Raw genomic sequence first — 6,069 nt, forward strand, 5'->3', positions numbered from 1 at the left:
TATCTCTCCAAGGGAATCTTCAAACTGACTATAACAATGATCTGTGCGTTCATGACGTTGCCAGGTTCTGTCTCTCGCGCCACATAACTATTGCGTATTCTGGAGAGACAGAGAAATGCAGAGGGCTGCTCTAAAAAAGCCTTTGTGTTCATGACCCCAGTTCAGTGGTACCTGATGACCATTGGGATAGGCAGGGAAGAAGGCTGAGAGGCTAACTGTAGGTGGAGTCAGAGCTAATGGCAGGTGAAGGCTGAAATAATGATAGGCTCCATCTTCCTATGTTTAAAATAACATTTGTCAAATGAGCAGAAGCCTTTTTGTTAGGAATTTTAGGTGCAGACATACGGAAGGATTTGAGAAGACTATTCATGTAGGTGACTACAGCTGCAAGAATGCTGCCTGCCCAGCGATGGAAAGAGGAGAATATGCCGACAAAAGCGGACTGGCAGATGAAACTACGTGATTATGCAGAGATGGCGAGGCTGATAGGGAAGATCAGAAACCAGGAGGATCAAAACTTCAGCAGGGAATGGGACAAATGCAGATTGCATTTAAAAGAACACGGTAATCACTTGAGCTCTTTGGCAAGCTTTCAATAACTCCTGCAATGTTACAAAGACTTTGGGTATTTCGGAGGACTGTAATGTGGATGAATTATAATATCCAGTTGATTTAGATATATAAAGGACCCATGGAGGGGAGGAGGGAAGTCCGAAGATTCGGAAGAATCTTGTTTGAATTTAAAATCTAAATGTGTTAAATGTGAGGTTTGTTTTGTAAAACCAATCAAAATCATTTCAGAAAAGAAAGAAAGATGGCAGGCAGGTGGGAGCTAGCTAAAGGCAGACCAAGGTTGGTGTGGCAGTGCCTGATTTTCTCTAATGGAGCAGACTCCGCAGATATTGTTGCCTGGCGAGTTCCCGTCCCCCACCAGGATAAATAAAGACACAAGACACCATAATTTAAGGTTAAATGGGCGAATTAGGCCACAACTTTATTGAATTCAGGAATGAGAGGCATTGGCTTAGGCATTGGTCCTATCGACTATCCGGCTCCAGCCCATTTGCTGGAGACACGGGAAGGGTTAACACCATAGAGGGGGAGTCTCCTGCTGAGTCACGTCAATTAGGAGCTCCCCCGGGTCACCGCTCGGGGGCGTGCCTTTGGCCCACACCTCCATAGGCTTTGGACAGGGCCACGCTCCCCAGAGTCCTTTATCGGACCACCCTTCGTTCACTGGGGGGAGGTGATGGCATTCCTCCCCCCCCCACATCCTCTTAACCCCTTCCTAGCAATGCCTAACCGCCAATGCCGAGGAGTTGTGACGAGTTGCTACGAGGTAGGCAAAAAACCAAATGGCTGTAAATTGCCAATTGGGAAAAATTCCTACCATGCCCCTTGCGGCGACAGACCGAAGTCCATAGCAAAGTCAGAGACCTACCTAAAGCCTATCCAAAGGGAGGGAGGGTGGGAAAACGTGGGGGCTAGCTGGCGAAAAGAGGGCGAGCCCCCTCTGCGCTGGCCCTAAATAGGGCAGTCCACGCTCCCCAGCCAGCCGATTGGCTGGCTGGGGGGAAGACACGGCCAGGATTCCCCTGGTCTCACGGGGGATGAAAGCAGCCCCCGCTGGTGTGGGGGTGGGCGTGAAGCCCGCAACCCCACCTCCTGGGCAGGCCAGAAGTGGCTTTATAAAGACATGGGGAGGTTTCTACCAAATGCTGGCCTCTTTCCCCTGAATTTCCTAGGTTTGCATTTTAAGCCGAGCGAGCCACTAAGGAGACAGAAAGCCTGTACCTGCAGTTTCAAATGTGATGCTGCATGCAGCAATATTGGTTCTGATTTTCACGTATTTTGAACGTTGAAAAATTCAACACGCCCTGTTCACTCGTGATCTTTTGCAGAGATCTTCGCCAGTATTTGGCACCCCAATGGACTTTGCTTTTGGCTCTTGGTTTGGTCTGCCCAGCTAAGGGAGCAGCAGTTTCTCACTCAATCCTCCAGGCCAATCAAACAGCAAGTGGCTGATGTTGATGTCCACTGTGTCAGGAGAGGCCATCATCTCCTTCCTCTGTCAAGGATGATTCTTTGTGCTTTGGTATTTTCTTAGACCACACAAATGTTTTCTCTTTTGTTGAAGAATCCCTTGGAGCGAAACACCTGTAAGTGAATTTTTTGATGGGTGGGACTATAAAGGCTTTAGCTAAGATTTTTGATCATTTAGGCATAAATCATCTAAATAGTATAAAGTAATAAGCTTGTATCAAAATGTTTTGGATATTGTACAAAGTCCAGAGCTGGAGGTTCAGCCATATGCTTTTTTGTGTTCATGGTAATGATTCATAAATGGTACTATAACTTTCAAATACAGATGATCAAAACTGTGAGTGGGACAATATTCTATCTTCCATAAATACATAAACATTTAAGAATGCAATTCTGCTGCATTTTGTTTGACCAAACATTGCAACTTATTTTTCAACTTTCAAAAACGATATGTCACGCAGTTATTGATTTAATATACGGTTTGTGCTCTGGATTTTCTTCAGGTTATACAAAATGTTGTTAGAATTTGGACCAACCTTCCTGAGGCGTTGTGAAAGTGATGTGCTGAACTGACATGCCCCCAATATTTTAATTTTGTACCATCCAAAGTCTGTAACGGAACAAGATGTCTATGTGTTGGCGATGGTCAGAATTTTCTAATCAATAGCTTTTTAGGGCCTGTCCATGATTACAGTGGTACCTCGGGATAAGTACTTAATTCGTTCCAGAGGTCTGTTCTTAACCTGAAACTGTTCTTAACCTGAAGCACCACTTTAGCTAATGGGGCCTCCTGCTGCTGCCGCACCGCCGGAGCATGATTTCTGTTCTCATCCTGAAGCAAGGTTCTTAACCCGAGCTACTATTTCTGGGTTAGCGGAGTCTGTAACCTGAAGCATATGTAACCTGAATTGTATGTCACCTGAAGTACCACTGTATTGAATTTTGTGTTTGAGATTAACAAGGTGGCTGGGCTGAGATGGAAGAAGGTCATCTTTTGCCCCAGAGCATTTAGGGTAAACTCTACACTGACTTGTAGCAGCGTGAGGTTCTTTGCGGCCAGCTTCTGGCCAGGCAGCTCTTATAGGAATGGCAACGCAACATTGCACTGCCGTTCTTGGAAGAGCTTCCCAGCTGGAAATCAGCTGCAAAAAGCCTCACAAGTTCAGAGAGAAAGCAGAACTTTCCTAGAGGTTTATGAGCATCCTGGCAGCTACTGTTGTAAGCAATAAACAGGCCTGGGTAATCTCTCCGGAGGATTCCTCTAGCAACACAATAAATCTCAGTTGCTTCCTAAGGCAATACAGGACAAAGACAACACAGGGAATATTGGGGGCCCCAGCTAGTCCATATGAATTTAGGACTGAAACATTAAAGAAAGTGTACAAGGTAGTTTCAGGCAAGAGTAATTGGTGACATTGTTCATCATAATTGCTGATTGCAGGTCACATGCATTAAGATACCACCCAGCTATCAATTCCCCAACTTTATGGAGCTTGATCCAATATGGAATAGCTTTAAATCTGTCCTTAAACCAGCAGGCTGTTTGGTCATAGAATGACTTTTTCCATCTGCCTCACCCCACCCTCCATCTCTAGGAACCTTTCCTAGACCATGACTTTGAAAACAGCAGGAGCAGCTGGGAAGTGAGAAGTTCAGAGATTTTTTTTTAAAAAAATTGTGTGTCCTTGTTTCTCAATTTAATCCTTTCACATAGTTTTGTGGTATTTTATGCATTGTGACTGGCTGTTATTTTTATTGATTATAGTTTAGTCATTCTTGATTGTAATTGTTAAGTGTAAACTGTTTAATTGTTATTTGCTGATATTTAATTTTACTGTTTACTGATATATTCTAATGGATTCTTGAATATTGCTTTATTTGATAGAAGTCATTTATTTTAAAGCTATGTTTCTATTTAATGTTTCTATTCTATATAAAGGTCCGTATAGTTAAAGCTATGGTTTCCCCAGTAGTGATGTATGGAAGTGAGAGCTGGACCATAAAGAAGGCTGATCGTCGAAGAACTGATGCTTTTGAATTATGGTGCTGGAGGAGACTCTTAAGAGTCCCATGGAATGCAAGAAGATCAAACCTATCCATTCTGAAGGAAATCAGCCCTGAGTGCTCCCTGGAAGGACAGATTGTGAAGCTGAAGCTCCAATACTTTGGCCACCTCATGAGAAGAGAAGACTCCCTGGAAAAGACCCTGATGTTAGGAAAGATTGAGGTCACAAGGAGAAGGGGACAGCAGAGGACGAGATGGTTGAACAGTGTTCTCGAAGCTACAAACATGAGTCTGACCAAACTGTGGGAGGCAGTGGAAGACAGGAGTGCCTGGCGTGCTCTGGTTCATGGGGTCACGAAGAGTCGGGCATGACTAAACGACAAAACAACAACATGTTTCTATTATGACTTGTTTGTATTGGGTCAGATTGTTGTTAGGTGTGTGATCTTGGCTATATTGTTGTTTCGTCTGCTTGTGAACAGCCAGGTGTATATAGAACGGCGGTATACAAATTAAAAGTGAAATGAAATAGAATGGAATATGATTTATTTGGGCTGCTTCATATTCTGTCCATTTTATTTGCTGGCAGAGAGAGTCTTACGTTGCTTGTGATATCTTCCTTGCTTCTCGGTCCAGCACAGTTTTCCGATTTCATGCATAGCATTGAAGGCCTTATATTAATGAAATCAGAAAAAGAACACACACACACACACACACACACACACACACACAGAATAGCTTGCCAGCGCAAACACTTTCAGCCTCCATCCCCGAATCCCATCATATTTATGTACCTTTAGCAGCCAGTGGCATTTTATGCTTACTTAGATCTCTTAAGTGGCTCCTAATTGCCAAATGGTTTGATATCTCTGCTGTAAAGTGAGAAGCGAAGCAAGTGTTTTTAATGAATTTGTGCTGGCGAATGGCACTCCGCAAGGAAACGTTATAAGCCTATTGTTATTCAATAGCATGATTGATGATCCTGTAAATAGATGTTGGGAATCATTCCGAAATAATGAAGAAATTATTTATGCATATTGTAGGCATCAGAATAAGGCCAAAAAAAAAAAGGTGTGTGTGGGGAGAAAACAGAGCCAAGGAGAATAAGAAAAAAGCTTTATTGGCTGTCAACCAAATTGAGAATAGACTGTGCCCAGGGTATCTGGGGATGTACTATATTATAGATTCCTAATCTTAACCCAACCTTTCAGCACAATCAGAATGACAAATAAAATGAATGTTTGCCTATAGGATGGATGAAATCAAGACTGAAATTTCTCTGGACCACTCCCATGACACTTGAGAATATGCACATCAAATTGCACTGTGTATAGCAAACAAGGTTACAGATGCTGAGCTCTGAAGGTATCATATTCCAATTTGCATGCATGGTTATTTTGCATGATTTATTCAATTTGAACTATTTTATGTTATGAACATATCCACAACTTTTAAAGCTATTTTCAAAATGGGACAACATGGGAGATCGAGGCCTAGTTCAAATATAAAAATGTCCACTTCCAGGGTCTCTGATAACCTAACATTTGTTGCAACTGTTTTCTTAATAGGATGGGTGAGATGTGTATATATTTTCTCCCTCTTTGTTTGATCCATGACTGCCAGAGTTTTTTTAAAAAAACAATTAAACCTCTTCTCTTGAAGTTTTCAGTACTGTTCCTTGGCCTTTCTTTGCCAGAGGAAATAAGAGAGAAGAACACACAATGGATAGAGAATCTCCTTGTTTTTCTTGCTGGTGTACATCTCTCCCTGTTCATCTCCATGATGGCATTCAGAGGATTTTGCATAGGGTGTATTGAGGTGGTCTTGCACCTTCAATAGTCCTGTAGAAGAGGAAATTTCAGTGAGCAGAATGTAGTGGAAGAGGAAATGGGTTGGGTTGAGGAAGGGTGGGTTCCAGCAAGTAGCTATTTACTCCTTCCTGTTTTAGAAGGGAAAGAAGACTCCACACTAGACTGGTGTACTAGGCTTTGTGTTTTTTCCTCATACCATGGTCAGGTAAG

The sequence above is a fragment of the Podarcis gaigeae genome, assembly GCF_964106915.1.
Source record: "Podarcis gaigeae genome assembly, chromosome: 1".
In the NCBI taxonomy this organism is placed as follows: Eukaryota; Metazoa; Chordata; class Lepidosauria; order Squamata; family Lacertidae; genus Podarcis; species Podarcis gaigeae.